Raw genomic sequence first — 279 nt, forward strand, 5'->3', positions numbered from 1 at the left:
GCAGCCAAGGTGTGCCTAAGATGACGTTGTATACGATTGGTTTGTCAACAATAGCAAAGTTAAAGCATTGCATCGTTCCCCCGATGTAGATAGGGAGCATTATCGTGCCTGCCGTCATGACCGTGTCACCGTCAAAGCCAGTAAGAGGCTGCGTGTTATGCTCGGCAAGGCGCAGATCGACTCCCATCCGGATCAATACGTCTTTGAAGATTACGTTGACAGAGCTTCCCGTGTCGATTAGGATCTTTGTGACCACGCTTTCCCCGATTGCCAACTCGA

Source organism: Capsella rubella, unplaced genomic scaffold, assembly GCF_000375325.1.
Source record: "Capsella rubella cultivar Monte Gargano unplaced genomic scaffold, Caprub1_0 scaffold_6, whole genome shotgun sequence".
In the NCBI taxonomy this organism is placed as follows: Eukaryota; Viridiplantae; Streptophyta; class Magnoliopsida; order Brassicales; family Brassicaceae; genus Capsella; species Capsella rubella.